Below are 21,829 nucleotides of genomic sequence, written 5' to 3' on the forward strand. Positions count from 1 at the left end.
CAAAACCCAGTGGAATTTTAAAAGTAAATACAAGAGGTGAGGCAGCTGGAACCGGATTTTTAATGGTGTCCCATAGGAAGTGCTCTCAGTGGAAAAGATATTTTCAGCTTGGGTTCTGATTGGTGTATCACTTTCCCCCGCAGACAATATTCAAAGTACCTCTCTACCCCAGGCACATGCCTTTTTCCAAGCAGTGATACAACATTGATCAAATGATGCCAGAAGCCTTAACATCCAGATAGCAGACCAGTGTGCTCAGAGCGGAAAGAGATCACAAGGAGAGGTCCATGCAGTGTCCAGGATGAGGCTGTCAGAGAGATGCACTTTCCCAGAATGTCAAGTAATAACAGCAGGCATGTTTGCCAGGCATAAATCTACTGATGTTTAAAATCTGAGTGGCCAGAGAAATATGGATGCCATTTGGATTTGACCTACACTGTCTTGACTGCAGCCTGGGTGCTTCTGACTTGTGGTGTTTTCCAGCCTCTGGCATCTGAAGGCGAAGCAAAGCAGGACAAATTTGACCTAGGAGTCTTACTCAGTGCTGACCCTTAACCCAGTTCTTGCTTTATCTCTAGCTCAGGCACTAATTCAATCTAACTTGAGTTTCCTCTTATTCTTGCCCCTTCTTACTTTGAACGATTACAAGTCAGTCCATAATTCTTGATCTCCCTCTATTGCTCTACAGAGTTCTGCATGATCTGTGAAGTTGTTTCCTTTTTCTGACTTAACTCCTTCATGCCCCATGGCCTCCTTTGCTAAATTTCACCACCGTCAACACTTCCTACTGAGCACACCATAGACACCTTTTTCCTACTGTGCAGTGGAAAATGGCCCTCATTAATTCCTTAATGAGATGATAATTGAAGATACATGATCAGAAAACATACTGCTCAACTTCTATAGTTTGTGGCAAATAGTCCTGCAGTGTGCCAATCCTTTATGTCACCTTTCTCAAATGTCTAGATAAAGAATGTGCTGAAATTAGATGGATAAATACCAGAAATGAGATAAATTCTCCAATGCCTACAATATGCAAAATAGGGTAAACAGAATTCTCTGAATAATGTCCTAATTTCTACTGAGTTGTGCTACCTATTGCAGTTAAATGTGAATGACATGAAAACACCACCAACAACTCCTCTCTATGGTTCAAGTGCATAAAATAAACTGGACAGAAATCAGAATTATTAAACACACACAAGACCAAAAAGAGTTAAGAGACACTCTGTTTCTATGCCATATGGTGTCAAGCTGATTGGGGCTGAGACTTTACTATTGCTAGTAATATTTCTATTACTAGTAATATTTATCTTCCTCGGTCTCATACTATTGAAGAGTCTTTACGATATAGAAATAGTAATTAAAATGTATATGGGGGATCCCATATGAGCTCGGCAGTTTAGTGCCTGCCTTCGGCCCAGGGTGTGATCCTGGAGATCCTGGATCAAGTCCCACATCAGGCTCCCTGCATGGAGCCTGCTTCTCCCTCTGCCTGTGTCTCTCATAAATAAATAAATAAATAAATAAATAAATAAATAAATAAATAAATAAATAAATAAAATCTAATATATATTAGATTAATACATATATATATATATTATATGACTTTACAGGAAATGAAAGATTATGGTAACCTGAGATCTGCCTCTAAAGAAAGTTGGCAATATTTATGACAGTTGGGTTATATTTTGGGTTATCATTATTGAAATAAGTATTGTAATATAGCTTTGAAGGCACAGGCTATAGGTAAAGTTTGACTGGGATAACAGTGAATCTGTGGCCCCCTGTATGGTATTTTGTATAATGCCAGAATTTGGGAAGGGTGTGTATCCTTTGAAGATACCATGAGAAACAAATCTTACCATACCCAACCTCGCTTTTAATGCCTTCAACATTTCATGCCAATGACCTTGAAGGGAACAATGACAGGAGGAGAGTGGTTTACCCATTACTGATGGCATACTCTGCTCTGATGATCTTGCAGTACGCTTGGAATAAGACAAGTAGTGTTGTCTTTCCCCTGCTAACTGGGTGACCTTGAGGAAATCATTTAACAGCACCAAAAGTCGGGGTACCTGGGTGGCACAGTTGATTAAGCATCTGACTCTTGGTTTCAGCTCAGGTCCTGACCTCAGGCTGGTGAGATCGAACCCTGAGTCACACTCTGTGCTCAGCACAGAGTCTGCTTGAGATTCTCTTTCCTTCCCCCCTGCCCCTCTGCTCATGGTTTCTCTCTCTCTCAAATAAATAAATCTTAAAAAAAAAAAAAAAAAAGGCACCAAAAATCTGTCCTCAAATTTCCTCAAGCTGTAACCTAAGGAAGTTGGGCCGGGCACACAGGCTCTGACGTAACATGATTCAGGGAAGCACTTTGCAGAAGCAATTGCCATGTCCTCTTCCTCAGATTATCTTGTTGAGAAATTGGTCATGGAGTAATAGTGGAGGAGTGATTTTTCTCATTGAAGGATCATCATCTGGGTCACCTAATTTCTTAAATTCAGCCAGTTTGTCAGAAATTCTCTCACATACATACACCACCACCACCACTACTACTGAGTACTACTACTAATAAAAATTTTAAAAATGCAAATATCACAATGTACAAACTAATAGGGGAGCAATTGCTCCTAAAAGACACTTTCTTTTTAATCCTGCAATTCTGAGGCAAATTTGATCTTTCCATCTATTATATTCTGCAAGGCTAATATGTTTAAAAAGGTTCACTGCCTGAGAATATTAAGTGATATTTATATCAGCTCTGAACACTTTCATGCCATTTTGGGGAGGTAATTATGCACATCAAGTCAGTGGTGATAGTGACAAAACTTGGGCACATTTCAAAAAATTGCATCAAAGGCTCATTTTGGTTCCTTACGAAGCCATATTTTTCATGTTGGACTGTTCAATCAGGAAAAAAACATTATACATAGTGTGGACTTGCTTTATCATCTGCAGATTGGTCCTATAATGGAAATCTCAAGTGCTACTGAGGTGAGAAATGTGGTCCAGCTGGAAAGGGCAAGGAGGACACATAAAAAAACGAAAGAGAAAATAATGTAAAGGATTAATAAATGAATCTGGGTGACTTTGAATCAGAATCACTGACATTAGAACTTCACTTTCTGCTCCTATTTCATGGTACTGCTGCTCATTCTGACCACAGTTTCTCTACCTTTCTCTTGCGTGAATCCTTGAAGTTAACACAGAGAGCCTGGCATAAGGATTCCTCCAAAAAGGAAATCTAATACATTAAAAAAAAAATCAGCGTATGTTTAATTTTGTGTTAATTTCTTAGAGTGGCTGTAACAAAGTAGTACAAAGAGCATGGTTTAAACAACAGAGATTTATTTTCTCAGAGTTCGGGTGGCTAGAAGCGCAGATCAAGGTGTCCCCGGGGTTGTTTCCTCCTGAGGGCTGTGAATGAGAATCTGTTACGTGCCTCTTGCCTAGCTCCCCATGGTTTGCTCGTCATCTTTGGCTTTCTTTGGCTTTTGCTGCATCATCCTGCTCCATGACTTCATCTTCACATGGCATTCTCCCTGCCTACCTGTCTGTGTCTAAGTTTTGCTTCCTGTAAGGAAATTCTACATGAGTATAGATATAGGTCATATAGATCATATAGATATCGATCATATAGCTCAGTGGTCCACTCCAATCCAATATGACCTTATCCTAACTTAACTAATCACATCTGTGCAATGATCCTATTTCCATATAAGGTTAAATTCTGAAATACTGAGGTTGAGACCTAGAACATGTACATTTTAGGGAATGGGACACAATTCAACCCTGACAATTATGTTTTAGGAAACACAGACGAATTTGGTCACCTCTTTTGCTGTGTCTCCTCTCGAAGATGTAGTGACACTTCACATTGCTGGTTGTACTGTTTACTTATGCTCTCTCAGTTTTTCTGTTTTGCCTTATTGTTGCTACTAATCTCCAGCATCTGGTTCAGTTGCTGATACAAAGCAGACTTGTGAAATTGAACTGAAATAGTTTATGCTATTGAAATATATTTATTTCCTCTCTTTTTCCCTCTATTTCAAAGACCATCTCACCTTGTCTGTAGTCTGTTAATCCTTTGCCTCCCTTCCACAAGTCTTATTTCCATGATGGTGAATGAAAAACCTATATTTTTGGCAGAACCAGCATCTAAATTTTCAACAGTCTAGGCAATTAAAAAAAAATACAAAACCATTCCTTTTTTATGATATAATCCCCATTTCCCTAAACATTTTTAAATCAAGACTAAATATTCCCTCTGACATAAATAATTCCATGACCACATTGATCATAGTAAATAGACTTATACTTTATTTTAAAGGATTTTAAGTCTGAAATATATTTTTCTTTTAATCTTGTGATTTAGAGCAAGAAATTTTGTAGACTATTAGTTCTTAGTGGATTCTTGTTGTCAATCACTCATTTAGTGTGAAATAGCATGGAAATAATTGCAACCCTCATCTGGTTGTAAGGACCAGTAATTTATATGACTCTCAATTTGAAATCAATATACTATTGATGCTTTGCAATGTAATGGTTTGTAGAGATCCTAAACTGGAAGGTTAAATGTAAAATCCATTGATAGGACAATGAACTGAAGTTGCTCTTTATTTATTGAGGCGGTCAAAGCAATAAATGAGAATTCATTCTTTAAAAAATTTCTTGATATTGTGGTCAATAATGTTTTCAATTATATAATTTCAAATGGTCAAGGCAGTGTCAGGATACTTTTGAATGAAATAAGGCTGTTCTTTTTGCTTTTTGCTTTCCAAATGACTATACTGCCTGCAGCCAGTCTGTGGTGATTCAGACTTGTCTTAGCAGCAAACCAATGAGCCCATGAACACATTGGCGTGGGACACACAGCAAGGGTGCATGCCTGGTTGGTCAGATCACTCCTGAGACCAATACTGCTAGTACCATTTTCCCTTTCTACAGTAGCTTTTATCCAAGAAATATGGGAAGGATAAGGATTTCAACAAATGCACTAAAAGAAAATGGGTGCTGCTCTTCATGCTCTTAGAGAGAGCATATATGAAACCCAGGGATTTTTTTCTAATTCCTGATTATTTCATATTTCATTTATATGTCAGCTATGTACTAAGAAACCGCTGTGGTTAAAATACAGATATGACAACTCTTTCCTTATTAATACCCTGGATACCCTATACCTAGGTCAATAAACAAATCTAAAATAAAAAACTGGACTGAGCTAGTTGTAAAGTTTCAACAGAAGTGTGTAATCTTAGGATTTACCCTAAACCCTAATCCATTTCTGATTTTGGAGCTCATACTCAATTTGTCTGACATTTATTCATGATTTGGCACATTTTGTTTGTTCCACATATAGTTCATAGTGTTTTCAATTCTGTAGAAAATACAGTTTCATGTTATTTATATATAAACTTCAATTTCCTCATCTTTACAATGGGATTCAGTCTTTCATACACCTTGGGGTTGTTTGAGAATAAAACAGAAAAATGTGCAAAAAGTGCCCAATATTTGTCAATTAATAGGCATTTAATACTTGGTTGCCAAATCCAATTACCATTTTCTGGGCACTGAAGATGAAATATATCTGCACTGAAGTTAAAAATATATGAATTGTTTTATTTTCTGAAAAACCTTTTATATGCCTCCCATTTACTTGGACAAAATTGTTAAATAAAGGACAGTGATCTAGATATTATTATATTAATAGTAACCATCTATAATTACATGAATGATCTTCTTCAGCCCTTTAGTGGACCTGAAATCTAGGAAACAAACAAAACTGAGTTGTCATTTCTTCTCCCTGGTTTTCTGGTTTATTAAAACTGGCATTCAGGATTGCTTCCTGATTCATCGAAGCAGAATTATTTGAAATACTTTTTTGCTCTTTTCCCCAAAATTTATGATTTACATTGTACTGTAATATATCTTGGGGGGATTAAAAAATGGATGATATAATCTGGGGTTGTGATTCTGAATCTTTCTTGTGTTTACTGTCATTCATATCTAATATTCTTTTCTGCCATGTAGTATTATCAACAAAATCAAAGCATTAAATCTGAAAGAGACCTAATAAACCCTACAGACTACTCACCTCATTAAAGAGGTAGCAATCCAGGCTCAAGGGAGGTGAAAAGACTTTTACAAGGTTATAAATGACAAAGTCATGTCTGGAATCCATTCTTAAGTTCAAGTCTATTTTTCTTCCCCTTTGTCAAATTGTTTCGAATTTTCAAATATGCAGAATAGTTTGAATAAAGTTCTGCTAAAATCATCTAAACAGGGGATCCCTGGGTGGCTCAGCGGTTTGGTGCCTGCCTTGGCCCAGGGCGTGATCCTGGAGTTCCAGGATCAAATCCCACGTGGGGCTTCCTGCATGGAGCCTGCTTCTCCCTCTGCCTGTGTCTCTGCCTCTCTCTATCTGTGTCTCTCATGAATAAATAAATAAAATCTTTAAAAAAATCATCTAAACACCATCCTATCACTTCAGGCAAATTATAGACTTTCAACTGATATTTTTTTCCCTAACACGCAAAAAAATGCATTGGCCTCTTGCTAACCTTGAAGAAAGAGAAAGAAATGAGATGCTGCCCTTGCCCTTGAATAATTAGAGACAAGACAGGCATGTAAATAAGTAATGATAATTGCAGGAGATAAATGGTATGTAATAAAAGCAATTGCAACATACTTTGAAAGGAACAAATGTAATACATGAAATAATAAAGGAAAACACAAGAACAATCCTGTGAAGTTCTGAAATAGGATGAATTTGGGCTCAATTTCTAGATATGGCTTATATTATTTGGAAATGAACTAAGGGGAAAGGGGCTACTGCAAGGGCTTTTAAAAGTTTAAATTGTGGGATCCTTGGGTGGTGCAGCGGTTTACCGCCTGCTTTTGGCCCAGGGTGCGATCCTGGAGACCCGGGATCGAATCCCACGTCTGGCTCCCGGTGCATGGAGCCTGCTTCTCCCTCTGCCTATGTCTCTGCCTCTCTCTCTCTCTCTCTCTGTGTGTGACTATCATAAATAAATAAAAAAATTTAAAAAAATAAAATAAAATTATTTAAAAAAAATAAAAAATAAAAGTTTAAATTGTGGGATGACTGGGTGGTTCAGTTGGTTAAGCATCCAACTCTTGATTTCGGCTCACGTCATGATCTCAGAATTGTGAGATCCAGCCCAGCATGGGGCTCGGCGCTCAGCACAGTCTGCTGATCCTTCTCCCTCTGCTCCTCCCCACCACATGTGCTCTTTCTCTCTGTCTCTCAAATATGTAAACAAACCAAATCTTTAAGAAGAAAGTTTAAATTTTGACTCATGGTAATAAATGCATTTTATATTATCATCTGAGAACCCATGTGCTTGTACAGATATCTGAAAGAAGTTTCATACACATTTTATCCTAATGAAGTGCAATACACTCTGATCTATTCCATCCCATTCCAATGACCTGATTGTGAACAAGAACACAGATTTCACAACCTGCAGGTTGGGATACACTGAACTAACATGCATGGAACATCTGTCATATATCTGCCCTTTGGCTAGTCATTTTACACATGCTACCTCACTTAAATTTCTCAGGGTTTGGTAAGGTAAATATTAGTACATCTTTTTAAAAATAAGTAAGCTCAGTTACCTCCTGAGGGTATTCTGTGACAGAACTGAAATCCAAAGCTGGCATATCTGCCTGAGGTTTCTGTGCAGAGTAAGTGGAATTGCCTGCTGCCCCGTTAAGTACTCTTGCAAACTGTGCTTGTACCCCATTCACCTGCACCTGACAAGGGAGAGGATGAAGAGCATTGGAGGGAAGGCAAACTGGCCTGAAGGCTCAAAAAAGCCTTGCAGAGGACAGGCAAGATGTCGTAAGTGAAGAACAAGCTTGACCTGAATTTCTTGCACCTAGGCCCTTTGGTCTTCATACAGATCCGAGAGTTTTCAGGGGACCTTTTCTTGTACTTATCAATGCTGAAGTCTTGTTTTTTTCAATGCACCTTTGTTCTTTTCACTTTCACTCTGGGGCCATCTGTGCTCTCTACTCCAGTGACTACAAGATTTCAGCATCTGTAAGATTTGTTTATAATTAACCTCAAGCTAACAGCATCCCTCACCCCCCCTCCCACATGCTCCCCTCAAAAAGAAAAAGTCAGGCACATGTACTAGGACCCAAGCAGACCTCAGTCCGAATCCTAAACCTCAAACATTGGTTGTGTGATCTTGTTTACATCATACAATCTTAATGAACTTTCAAATCCTTACAAAGGCACCAACCTTGGGAATTATCTGGAAAATTGAAATTAGAACACAAACAGGGTGGCACAGAGTGAACACTTCCTGGGACTGTGCTGGAGGACAGTGCTCTTGTCCATGCACTGAATAGGCCTGGGGGGCCTCGCGAGAACTTCCACGCCTCACCTTGAAGATGTTCCCCAGACCTATGGAGACATCCCTAGACAGTTACCCTCTCCTTTCCTGGTGGTCATTTATGTGTGGGGACACAAACAAGGGTTTGAGATAGCCCTGATTTTCAGCTCTGCTGATAAGGTGCCACCTGATTGCAAATTCCGTGAGGAGAGAAACTGTATCAACCTTTACCCTCTGGTGTCACTAGTCAGGAGAGCTCAATCATTATTTTTAGAATGAATGAAAGAATGCTTTCAATTACTTTCTCACTGGACTTCGCAACGCCTGAGACTCAGAGCAACCCTCCTTAATAGCAGCTAACATTTCTTGACCTCTCACTCTGGTCCAGGCAGGTGCATTATGTCATTTATTCCTGACCACAGCCCAGTCAGACAAGCACTATCATTATTCCTATTTCACAGATTTAAAAAAAAAAAAAAAAAAAAGTAGACATGTTAAGCAATTTGCCTTTGATCACATAGCTAAGAGTTGTCCAACCTTGGTTTTTATCCTTGGCAGCCTGGCTTTAGTGAATGCACCTTTAATCACTAAACTGTACCGCTGCCTTTAGAGGGATCCTGTGAAAATGAGTTCTATCAGGGGCAGGTGTATAAGCACAATAGGATTCAACAGCAATTGTATTCCTGTTGCTCTATCTGGGGCTCACAAACACACAATGGATCCTAAGGCGCTCGGATAGAGGAAAAGCACATCGTGGTGTCAAGGGTCGAAGAGGAAACGAGTTTTAACATAATGTTATCTTGTCCTGGTGTAAGTCAAAGGAGGCTAGAGCAATAGAAGCGACCACAAAATGGCGGCCTATCCTCTGGAGGCTCTTGTGAAAGAAATGGATTGTGTCTAATCTAATTAGCTGGAAAAATATATTTAAAAAGAGCAGCATTTAAATGATGATGATGTGTGTATATAAAGAAGTGCTAGGAAGAAACTCCAAGAAACAGTAGCAACTGTGACAATGAGGCAAACAGAGAGAGGGTTTTCTAATTTGTCATTCAGATATTTTAAGAGTTGATGATCAGCTAAGAAGTTCTTCCCTGGGTGCCTGGATGGCTCAGTTGGTTAAGTGTCTGCCTTTGGCCCAGGTCATGATCTCAGGGTCCTGGGATGGAGCCCCACACTGGGATCCCTGCTCAGCAAGGAGCCTGTTTCTCCCTCTGCCCCTTCCTCTGCTCATTATGTCTCTCTCTCTCTCTCTCTCTCTCTCTAAAATAAATAAATAAAATCTGAAAAAAGTTCTTTCCTTTTATATTACCCCAAAATATACTTTGCAAAATAGCTTATAATTATAGAAATCATTCTTCATATGATCATCTAAATCGGTAGTTGTTAACACTGTCTCATACTTTCTCTTGATGGGTCACAACTACCCACTGTAAAGTGTATTTTTATCCCCACTGAAGAGAGGAGGACTAGGGTTATTGAGGTGAAGCAACTTGTCCGATGAAAGTCATATAGGTACACATGAGTTAGGGATATTAATGGATGGGCTTGAGCTATATGGAACTGTCAATATAGACCTCCTTTGGTTTATGGGAAAAAATGGTTTCATATAGTTCCACCTTACAAATATATGACTTCAAAGTCCCTGATACTAATCACTGTGTTATACTGCCTCACTCGAAGGAAAAGAGAATGGGATTTCAGAATCACTGGGAAAAGTATAGAATCCATTTAATTTTTTCTGATTCTATGTTTCTCTTTTCCCATTTCTCTTAAGAAATTTGACCTAGATGCTGACAAGATGTCAGAAACTCCTGGAAAATCAGATCCTAAACGTGGTCTTTATTCTTGCAATCTCTGCAATAGTTTTCCACAAGACGCCTTGTTGACTGAAATTAATATATTTCCTTTTTTAAAAAATGGGAAAACGCTGAAATTAAGAGCAATTATTTTTTTTTGGGGGGGGGGTAAAAGGTTGCAAAAGTGTTATTTTTCCAACGTGTTTCCTTATGACCAGCTTCAATTCTTGCACACTAAAATTGGCATAACTTTAAAACTCAAAAAGACCCTGAAAATTTGTTTATGACTCATAATTATAGTAACTTGTAGTAGCACCATGATTTGTCAGTTTCAGGGTAATTTAGAATTTTTAAAAATTTACTTGAATAGTTCTGATTCTTAATTCTACTCCTACTAACTTTTGCTTCCCTCACAGAATTTTCTAGAAGGTCCTGTGTACTTCTGAATTTTATCTGTATATAACCAGCAGCCCTTAAAATTGATTGATTTTAGAAACTGTTCCTACCGTACACTACAAAATTTATACATAAAAATAAATTTGTAAGATGTTAAAAAAGATAGTGTAATTATTTAAGATGCATTGGTCAAACTAGGCTTTCAAAGAGCTCATCTTTGCTTGAAAAACAAGGAAAAAGTAAGTGGATGAATAGAGTTGTAGAAAATAGAATTTTATAATATAGAAATAAATGATTCCACTAGGTGGCACTGTTGATTTATCTACTTGTGTGTAACATTTTTATCTTAAAGCAGTAAGAGTAGGTGAGATTTTTTTTCCCTTTTTTTTTTTTTTTTTAATCTAATGAAAATTCCTGCATAGGAAAAAGCTGATTTGGGCAATTCTGTACTTGAAAAATGGGTGCTTCTTGCCATTAGAAACCTTATAAATAAGCCTCTACCAAATAGGTTAGTTCTTTTGGCATACAAACAAGAAGGTTGATGACATATGTAACTTCCATCTGGATTCAATAGGTTTAGAAGCAAACTGTTTTTATCTCATCCATCTCTCACTATTCAGGGATTGTTTTAAATAGGACTTATGTCATTGAAATATCTTTCTCCTTATTATCTGCTTTCTTAGGTAATCAGAGACTCTGGCATGCCCAAGGAATCCAGATACTCAATTGCTCTGCAATCCATGTTGAAGAGAGGCAATTTACCATGGAGTCCATGGGTGTCTCTGCACATATTTTCTGGGTATTCCAAGGATGTGAGGCCTTGACCACCTGAGCCATCTCTCAGGGTCGTGTTTGCCTGGAGCAACCTTGGGAGATGCAGTAATGTCTCCCTCTAGAAAAGAGTAATGCTTGCTTTCATCTACCATAAAAATGATGATTCCCCCAAGCTTGGTGTTCCTTCCCTGTAGTGCAAGTATCCACTGTGGCTGCTTCCCATTGTCCCCGTGGGATCTGGAGGACATAAGGAATTAATGCAAACAAACATGAAGCTCTGGTTTCTGCTACTGCTTTTGCTATCAGTATTAAAGTCTTTCATCTCTGATCCAGGGGTCTTGTTTTTTGTTTTTGTTTTCTCCTGCCAGCACCCATGAAAGAGTAAATCCCACATCCTCCACAGCTTCTGGCAGTATATTCCGTTGTTCTTCATCCTCCTTAGAGCACAATAGATTTTGATTCAGAATCAAATCTGATTCAGATCAGAGTTAAATCTGATTCATATAACTAACAAGTCATCTAGTGGAGTCTAGCTTTCTAATCTAATATATGAAGACTTTCTGCAACTTCCTTGAGTAGTAAATTGCCTGTTCTCAGGTTTAACCCTTCAATGGCATGGACTCACTATGCATGAAGTAGCTTATTTCAATTCGGAATAGCTCTGTTAAAAAGTGGCTCTTGTGCTGAGCCCAGTTCTTTTACCTGTGCCTGTCTCCCACTAGAACTAGTTGTGTCTTTGAAAGTGAATTCAGATATTTGCGGTCACTTTCCACTTGAGAACACTTCAATGACTCTCTTGTCCAGGCTCTCTGATTCCTGTTATTTTGACTATTTCTGATGCATGCTGGTTCTGAATTCTCTTCTTAGTGTGTTATATACAAATGCGTCAAATTTTCTTTTAAATAGAGTCCTCAAAACTGTCAAAAATAGACATTGTAGGTGAGATCTGATTCTTCTTCACCCCTAGGATCTCTCCTTGTTCTTTTTCCTCATGACCAAATTAAGTAAGTAATTCTAACTCATCTTTGAATCATGGGTCCCAAGCACAATACCTAACACTTGGTGTGTTCTCATAAACAATTAATGAATAAATGACCTGTGCAGATTGGACTATCATCACTGCTACCATTCTGGCTTCTAGTTTTGTGGCCTGGCATTTGTACTTTATGAACATTCATTACTCTATTGAGTTATATCAAGGGGATGGGAAGGTTAAAAAAAAAAAACAAAAAAAAAAACCTCATATCCTGTCTCTGCTACTTACTAGATGTGTGACATTGAGCAAGTTATCATTCACCTGCTTCAATCTCCTCATCTGGAAAATGGCAACTAAAGGACATCTACCTCATAGGATTTTGTGAAGATTAAAGTTATTAGTATAAATCAAGAAACATGTGCAGACATGTACATGGCATATAGTGGATACTATGTATGTGTTGACCAGATAATTGTAAGTTGCCATGGAAGCAAACAATATCTCACAAACCTCTAAGTGTTGGAGAAACAATGTGATGAGTAGTATATACATTTCCAAAGCAAGTCAACCCTGCTGCATCAGGCTTCACAGAGGAACTACCATTTTAGAAGTGCTGATAGAAACAAAAGGGATTTCCAGCAACCTAAATGAACACTGGTCAAGAGTTGGGAATTTTTTTTTTTTCTTCATTACTGCTATTATTAATTAACATAATATAGGAAATGTCAAGAAATATTAAAAGAAAAGCCAAAAATATCACTGCTCACAGAAGGAAAACTATCACTTGTAATAACACTTCACAGTTTATGAACAGCATTACCCATATCATCTCATTTGATTCTCAAAACAAACAAAAGCAAAAGAACTAATCAATACCCTTTATAAGGTAATCTCTATTCTTTTCCTTTATGAGAAATAATAGAGTTTGATATAATTGCTTGAGAAGCAATGATATTCCTATTAGCCAGATAAATAGATAAATAGTACAGTAAAAATCAGTCTCCATTTACAACAGTAAAGTCACTAGACAATGGAATGTGCTAGACTTCCATGCATAGAAGCCCAACAAAGATGGATAAAAAACTAAGAACATTTGAATAAATATGGAAACAATTCTAATTCCTGCATGGGAAGAATAGAAGTAAATGCCTGAAATGGCATTTTTCCTCTATACAAATTTATACATTTAGTTCAATGCCAACAGAAACATGAACAGTACTTGCGTTTGTATATTTGTGTTAGTTCTATATTTTTAAGTACAGTGATGTTTTCCTGGAATCATTCTTTCAATAGATACTGAGAACCTACTATTGCCAAGCACTGTAGCAGGTACTGGGAAGTAGCTACAAAGAAGGCAGGCTCTTATTCTCAAGGAACTCATGTTTAGCAGACAAAAAGCTAACAAGTGATAAATTAGGTAATATTAGGTATTGATCAATACAATATGGATGATAAAGTAGTCTAATGTGGAAGACAGTAATTGAAAGGGATTTGCTTAATACAGCCTATTGGTGAAGGTCTTTCCAAGGAAGCAATATTTGAGTTGAGACATAATAAAAAAGGAGATAATTATAGAATACAGGAAAAGGAGTGTTCTTAGAAAAAGGAACAGAAAATACAAACACTAGGGAATAGAAATAATCTCAAAGTGTTTAAAGAGACAAAACTTTTAAATACAAATTGAGTAATTATAAACGAGGGTAGAGCAGAGGCCTATGATGTTGGGGAGAGAGTTGGATTATTAAGACCCATTGGAGACCAAATAAAGAATAGTTTGTTTGTTTTAAAGTAAAGATTTTTTTTTTTTTTAATTTGGGTCTGATATGGTTTGGTTCACTCTGATTTCTATTTGAAGGATGACGTTTGGGAAATGGTGGCTGGTAGTCATAAGTGCAGTTAGAACAGTTGCAAGTTGGTTATAGTGTTTCAGGAGAATGGTGAAGATGATAGGGGATTTAGGAATGGGAACAGTGAAAGGATTAGGGTTATATGATGGAGGAAATTGCACCCATGTTCTTTTCACTATAAATTTACATTAATTTTTTGGCAATGTCAGGACAAATAATATCATGCTCTAGCAGTGAACCATAGGCACGTGACTTGTGAACTTCACTAAGTTTCTAATCTCCACCTCCTTCCCTATAAAGTAGGAATAATAGTGATATCTGCTCAGTATTCCTCAAGGTTTTGGTGAGAATCAACTGATACAGTGGATAATAGGGCAGCCCTGGTGGTGCAGCAGTTTAGTACCACCTGCAGCCCAGGGTGTGACCCTGGAGTCCCGGGATCGAGTCCCACATCGGGCTCCCTGCATGGGGCCTGCTTCTCCCTCTGCCTGTGTCTCTGTCTCTCTCTCTCTCTCTTGCTCTGTGTCTCTCATGAATAAATAAAAAAAAAATAAAATCTTAAAAAAAATAAATATGCATGAGATAATAGTATGAACGTTAGTTACATGCATCATCTTTAGAATCTCAGCTTTATGGATAAAAGAGCTTAAAAAAGTATGCATTGACTTCATCAAGTTAATTTCTACAATAATATCACAGTCATTTCATTTATTTATTTCATCCATTCAGAATATGTTTGAATAACAATGCAAATAGATGTCACACTAGAGATCCCTAATTCTCTAGGTCAGTGGTAGCGATCTTTAAGATGAACAACAATTTTCTGAGCTCTTTGTTACATGTAGGTTCTTTTTTTTTTTTAAGATTTTACTTATTTATTTATTTATTTATTTATTTATTTATTTATTCATTCATTCATTCATTCATGAGAGACTCAGAGAGAAGCAGAGACACAGGCAGAGGAAGAAGTAGGCTCCCTGCAGGGAGCCCCACACTGACAGGATCCCAGGACCCTGGGACCACGCCCTGAGACAAAGGCAGATGCTCAACCAAGGAGCTATCCAGGCATCTCTGCAAGTGTAGGTTCTTAAATCCAACCTGCAAACATTTTTATTTAGTAATTCCAGATAGAGTCAAGGAAAATGCATTTTTAACAAGACCCACAGGTTATTCTAATGTGGGTCATCTGGAAACTCCCTTTGACCACATGTTGCTAAAGTCTTGGTCTGCAGAAATCTGTCAGAGTTGTCCCAGATATCCATGGGCTCTGGAGTCAGTGGACCAGAATTTAGAACCTCATTTGGTCTTTTTCCAACTGAATGACACAAGCAGAATGCTGAATGTCCCTGACCCTCTGTATGTCTATTAGATTCCTGGGGCCACTATAACAAATTATTTCAAATTGGGTGGTTGAAACAACAGAAACTTACTCTCTCAGTCCTTGAGGCTATAATTAAATTAAAATTAAAGTGTCAGGAGGGCTATGCTCCCTCAGAATACTACCTATAAAAGTCCTTCCTTGACTCTTCTAGCTCTTGGCTTTGGACAATCTTTGACGTTCTTTGACTGGTAACTACGTCACTCCAATCTCTGCTTCCATTTTCACACGTTGTTCTCTGTTCCTCTGTGTGTCCTCTCCTCTTCTACAAATCCAGTGATCAGATTTAGGGCCTACCCTAATTCAATATGACGTCATCTTGATTTAACCGCAACTGCAAAGACTCTATCTCCAAAAATGGTACATTGTGAATTTCTGAGTGGACATGAATGTTAAGAGGACAATATTCAAACCTCTTAGTATCCTTACATTAAGAAGATTCGTTAAGATAACATTTGGAAGCAACTAGTTAACATGTAGTAGTAAAGAGTCAGTAAATAATAGTTTTCGTTCTTTATTTGCAGTATGGCTTAAATAATGGGTCTTAAATACAAATGTGAAGACTAGGACTAACTACATTAAATTTTACCTTGGGAATATATGAAAAATACAAATTCTAGACTGCTCACTGTAGGTTATTGTTATTCAATATGTCAGGGATGAGGCCCAAGAAGTTGTATTTGTAAAAGTTTACCCAGGGGGTTTTGTTGTACACTGGATCTCTGAAACAATATTCTTTGGAGCACATGGGTGGCTCAGTGGTTGAGCAATCGCCTTTGGCTCAGGTTGTGATCCCTGGGTCCTGGGATTGAGTTCTGCATCAGGCTTCCCACTGGGAGCCTGCTTCTCCCTCTGCCTATATCTCTGCCTCTCTTTCTCTGTGCCTCTAATGAGTAAATAAATAAATAAATAATCCAAAAAAAGAGATGAAACAACATTCTTTGATTCAGAATTTATTACCTCATTTATAGAACTGGAGCTCAAGGATACCTCATTTACAGAAAATTTGCATAAAATGTAGAAATATAAACTTCCATAGCACACATTTATTTAGAAATGATGATGCGGAAGTTAACCCAAAATTTCAGAGAATGCAAAGGCCTTATTTGGGAATCATATTTTACCTTTCTGATTCTAGATTCTAGTTTCAAATCTCAAGGAGAGCTTTTCTTTTGTCTGTTATGGGTTTAAATGGATTTAAAAATTATTAGAAGACAATTATAATAAGGACCAAATATTATTAGATATAGTCTCCCAAACTGTTACTTCCTTCACATTCTGGCTATTTTGCAGCAGACTTTATGAAGCTTCTCGTTCATTTCTTCCACATCCCTTCTAATAAAGTCATTTTTTTGTTAATGTTGATTATCTTTAGAGTTTCAATAGTTTATAATTTACCTTTCTCTAGAAATTCTTCATGTGATTTCTGAAACTTACACAAATTTTCTTCTTACAAGAGGACACCAAGCACAGTGGTTTCCTTACAGCTTAGTGGGACCATTGGTATCAGAACTCTTCAGCTTTACAGGCAGTGAAAATCACAGTGGCAGTGACATTACTGTGAATGAAATTCATTTTGCTTTATAATACTCATCCACTCTTGGGGTGCCCCATTTCATTGTCACCATCAGTTGTGACATCTACTTTGAAATGAATGTAAAATGGTATGTCAAGAGCCGAAATTAGTCTCACGATAATTCACATTTTTAAAATACTTAGAACTTAAAAAAGAATAATCAGCTACCTTTTCTGTCATTGTTGTGTATTAGCTTTGGCAACTGGATCTGATGCATTAGAACAGGATGTGGATATCTGCTCTTCAGCAAGACAATACACATTTCATTCAGAGATTTGACTAGATTCTTTATGCCGAACTCAGGGAGATAAGCTAACTTTCCCTGAGTTGCCAAGGGCAACTTGATTGCACATGAAATTAGGAGCTACTCTGAGAAAATAACGTCTAGACACATTCTTATATTTCATTTCAGGGAAATATTCACCTAATATCTGTTATCTCCTACTGTCAAAACACTGCTGATGAATACTGCCTATCCCTTGAATCACCTATCTGAGCTCTATGAGGAGTGAGCATAATAGAAGTGATAATATTTCCATGTAGCAAGAAACTTCATTTCAGCATAGAATTGTCAAGTAGTACTAATACATTTGACTTCATATATATATATATATATATATATATATATTTGAAATTGTTGACACTTGTTCAGGTTATGCCTCCTCTTATTCCCTCAGAAATGTCATTCCATTAAAGATTCCCTTCTCTGTCTCTCCCTCCCACTTCTGTTATATATTCAATTCTTCAAGTTTCAATTGTGACTTTTTTTTCATAGTAGATGATAATTTATGTCACTTATTACATTCTCTATACTTAAGTATGAAGAATCATAGTTACAGTATGAATATTCATGTATTTAAGTGTTACTATGACTTTGACTGTGAAAGACAAAAAGAAATAAGATACCAGAGATGGAGACGGCGAGCCCCCCAGTCAAGTGTTTTATGTAGCCATAACTTGACAGTTACCATGTCTCAGCCTTTGGCATTGAGGTCTAGAGTTGCTTACACTCAGAGTGAGTCAGAAACTAAAGATGACTCATTAAAACAAAACTCACAATAGACTGATGCATGAACCACATGTCTTATGTTAAGTAACTGACAAGAAATCCTACTAATTATATGAGCTCTTCAGGGTATAATCCAAATCCACCTATCAGAAAGTCTACACCAGAAACCAAGTATACTCTGGAAGTTGGTAAGTGAGCCTGAGTTAGAGTAAGGGAATTGATTGGAGGTGGATGACACATCTGGTTCCACCTGGGGTGTTCTTATTGCCCATATGAGCATGATTATGAGAGTACCTCTTAGATGAGCAGATTGGAAATAGAGTGGGGAGGGGAGTCCTCTTTTTATGGATCCTTTTGGAACTCTTCTTTTCTTTGGACTTTGGACAGACCATCCTTCTAATCTTAATAAATTATTTCTTGGATACCACTAGACGTGTTAAAGTTTGACTTTATGTGTCATGGGGTTTTGTATAGATTTCTAGACCCTGTCTTCCTGTATTGGGTCTTAGAGACATTCTGTTTTTTTTGTTTTGTTTTTTGTTTGTTTGTTTTGGATGGTGCTTGTAGATAGTGGTTCTCACATGCTACATGCTAACTGTTGCCAATTCAATAACTTTAGCTTATTTTCAACTTCTGGTGACATGTGATGGGAGTCTGTTTGTGCCTGTTGAATCTCATGTGACTGTCATGCATAGCTTTCCCATACCTCATCTATGAATAGTAGGACCTTATAATTATTGATGGACTTCTTAACTTCCATACTGCCCAGTACCCCAGTACCTGCACATAGAGAATGCCTATTGCAATGAGATAGAAACTGTTCATTTTAACCTTGAAAGCAGCTTGACATAATCGCTACAACAGTTGTGGTACAGAGCATAGCTGAAAGAACTAGGAGTGACAAATTCTTGCTCAGTATCTGGGGCAAAGGGAAATGAGAAGAGGGATACAGAGAAACTTTGAAGTTCTATGGTTAAAAAGAAGTAATTGTGTTCAAACAATATTCCCAAATTCTTTTCAGTAAGGTTGATGAGTAAGCAGGGGAGGAAAACCTTGAAGGGATGAGGTAAAACTTGAGAACAACTGTGGGAGATGTGATAGGGAGATGTAAGAAAATGCCTCTTCCCATGTTGATGTTAAATCCAGTCTCACAGGCAACTGCTTGCAAGGACTGTTGATAGGTGGGGATAGCTGATAGGGGGATATCAGCCTGTTTTTGGAGCTTTCGAGAATTGTCTACCTTAAGCAGGTTGATCTTATTTACTTATGCCTTCCAGCAAAGCCAATAGTAAACAAGTTTAAATATCACAGGATAATATGAAGAAATGAAATACTGAGTGATTAGAAGCCTACACAATTAAATTTACAAGGAAGAGGTGTGCACTCTCAAACTAACTGAACCCCAAGAAAGAGTCTGGTCATGACTGTGTCTCTTACTTTTTTTGCTTTAGACTGTTACTTAAAGCTTGTTCATCCTCTTTAATTTGCCAGCATGAATGGCAACTTCTGTAGGTGATTGTTTAAAATTAACTTCCCTTTCAGGTCAGTCTTCAAATTTGTAGATAGATATCTGCGTAGACTATCATATCAAGACTATAGATCTGGGATCTATAGATCAATGGGAGTACTTAAGACATTCACGTGGGGAGGAACGACATCTAAACTTTTCTTCAGAGAGTGTGATTAAGGGGTTACACAAACAGTGCTCACCAAGTAATCAAAAATACACACCTCAAGTTATAAAGTCCATTGACATGGTATGCAAGATAGAACAAACACAACATGTTGGTTAAAATGTAACAAAATCACTCAAAGCAGAAATGAGGGAAAAAAAAAAAAAAAAGACCAAAAAAGAGGAAGATGAAAACCAGAGCAGGAGACATGAATGCAAGTTTGGGCTGCCCTGTGATAATTTGAGGAGGCTAATAACAAGGGATTTGGGTTTGGGTGGCTGGTGGAGACAACAAATGGGACTCTAGTCAGGAGATGATTTGGCATTGATCTTGCCTATACTTGAGCTTGCCTATACTATACATTGATCTTGCCTATACTGCTATTTTTTTATTACCGGTTATTTCTGTTCAACAAAGTAAAATACATTTAAAATATGCATTGATCAAGATAAATGCCTGATAGAAGAAAAGGAAAAAAAAAGAATAAATGAAGGGAGGAATAAATGAAGGTCCATTTTATATATACCTGTCTATATAAGAAAAATGTAGTGTTTAAAGTACTTTCTGAATACTTCTGCTGTAAATTATCTTTTTTTTTTTCAGCTGGTGATTTAGTTTTCATTTAATAAGATCCTCCAACTATCATTCAGTTTTTTTCAATCTAAAAAATGACATTTGAAGAACATGATTTATAACTTATTCAATTAATATATATTTAATTGCTTCAGGCACTTCAAAATATGAAACATTCAACCTTTCTAAGAAGTCACTTAGGGCTCAAATTCTAGCTCACAAAATATTTTCAAAGAGGATGAAAGAAACAATGAATCACTTTTGGCCATTCCAATGAAAAATTCAGAATTAGAAACAAGGAATAAAAACACTGAAAATCTCTATTATTTTGCTCATCTCTGATTTTGTTTTTGACCTTGTGAAAGTTCCTTCTGTGTTTTTAGTTCTTTGCTTTTCAAAATGGAGTTTTTTTTCCCCAGCAGTTTTTCAAAGAGGAGCTATCTAATGCACAGCCTCAAATAGTTTGGGGAATGAAGCAAACTATGAATTATTAAATAAATAACATCTAATGTTTATAGCCTGGAATAAAACTATTATGGGTATAAGAAAAGAAATATTTCTGTTCTGTTTCTAATTCCAGATATGAAATTTTCTGTTCTGTGATTTCATTCTCCTCCTGACCCTAAGAATTGCAAGGAGATTTCATCAGGATAAAAACTTTGATTATCTTCTCATAATAAGGGAGAATCAGGGTGAATGTGTGAGAAACACCACAGGAAACATTAATAATTCCTTCCTATTTTTGTTTTTGCCTCTCTTTTATGGGCCCAATTAAAATGTTACTTAAATTTTATTGGAGCAGTTGTTTATACTTTCGCTGAATGAGCATTTTAAGCTAAGCAAGTAGGCACTGAGAAATAGACTGATCATTCCACCCACTCTTAAACATATAAACACGTTGGGACATTTCACAATAGTCTAAGGGGAATGTCTGTATTAGATGCTGTCTTAGCTAACAGTTAACCAGGGGAAAAGCAACGTAAAATACTGAATTACTCAGGAATAATGTCCTTTATTTTAGAAAACCCTATTTTTTCTTTTACATAATGGATTAGCTATATCTCTCTGTCAATCTATCCATCAATCTATATATCTCATATCTACAACTACATCTAGGTTTTTACTTCATAATCTTAGATTCTAAATGTAGAGTCTCTAGCTTACCCACTATAAATTAGAAAACGCATAGAAAGGCAATATCTTTCACTTTCACCTGGCCTGGCACAATATGGGGTCCAGGACTTTTATTAGAAGAAGAGTTGCGTAACTTTTCTCATTTCTCTTTCCTCTGGGCTGCATCTTCATGACCGTGCACTTGAAGTTATCATAGAAATTTCCAGCCGCATTTTCTGAGCCCTTTGGGATGGCCTGGAATCCCAGGAACTGGATATGGTTTAGGTTTCTTCATTTTCTTGGGGGGAGAAGCCCATACTGGCCTTCACCAAAAAAAATCTTTTTTTTTACT

Source organism: Canis lupus, chromosome 3, assembly GCF_011100685.1.
Source record: "Canis lupus familiaris isolate Mischka breed German Shepherd chromosome 3, alternate assembly UU_Cfam_GSD_1.0, whole genome shotgun sequence".
In the NCBI taxonomy this organism is placed as follows: Eukaryota; Metazoa; Chordata; class Mammalia; order Carnivora; family Canidae; genus Canis; species Canis lupus.